The sequence below is a fragment of the Arachis ipaensis genome, chromosome B09 (assembly GCF_000816755.2).
Source record: "Arachis ipaensis cultivar K30076 chromosome B09, Araip1.1, whole genome shotgun sequence".
Taxonomy (NCBI): Eukaryota; Viridiplantae; Streptophyta; class Magnoliopsida; order Fabales; family Fabaceae; genus Arachis; species Arachis ipaensis.
In genome coordinates, this window is record NC_029793.2 from 127,834,053 (window position 1) to 127,835,090 (window position 1,038).

Consider the following 1,038-nt stretch of genomic DNA (forward strand, 5'->3'; position numbering starts at 1 on the left):
TTTAACTTTTTTTTTCTATATTTTTTTAATTGATAACTTTATTACCAGATATATATTAGCTAAATCCAATAAAATAATTCAAGTTTTTCATCAGCAAATTTAATGAAATCAAACTTCAAGATAGTCAACAGCAAACTTTCATATAAATTTATTATTGTTATTGTTATTGAAAATTCATGCATCAATGCAAGAACAGAAAATTGATCTGAAAAACAATTTGACATTTATTTACATGCACACCATTCATTTATTTAAATTAAATAACCAACGTTATAATAAAAATTTTGCGATTGTTTTAATTTGACTCCATTGTTTATATATAGAGATCGATTCCATGTATTGCCTTGTTTGAACGTTTGAGAATGTTATAGCTTTTAATTCATAGATCGGTAGCAAATAAAGTTACAATTTTGTTCTTAATTGTTAGTTCGTTAATGGTAATAATTTAAGATTATACTTCAAGAGCTTATTAGGAAAATGCATATATATAGTGTAAAGAATATATTATATTAGTAACAGTTTTATTAAAATTAACTCATAATTAAATGCCAAGATTTAGTAAAGGACATTTAATTTGCCAACACAAAATTATGAAATATCTGTAAAAAAGTCATTGCAAAAAATGTGATTTATATCAGGTTGGGTTATTAAGATATGGGTAATAAAAATTCAAGTATAACATTTTAATTTGTATGTCACATGTAGTGGATTTTTTTTTTTCCTTTTTTAAACGCTGTAATAGGTATCCAATGAATTGGTCAATACAATCTTAGATTTAAGAATATACATGTTTGTTCATAATAAATCTGACAATAGAATTTTAAAATTACTATTGCTATTAAAAAGTGAAATCCTCCACTTCCACTCTCTATATACTTTTAGGAATTCCCAAATGTCACTTCTTATTTTTTTTTTTTTTAATAAACACATATATACAACAATCGGTCAAAAGATTTCAATATTTAAAATTAATGAAAGAGTCCTTTTTCATAGCCTTTTCAACTTCCAACTTGGTAATGTTACGATAAAAAAGGAAAT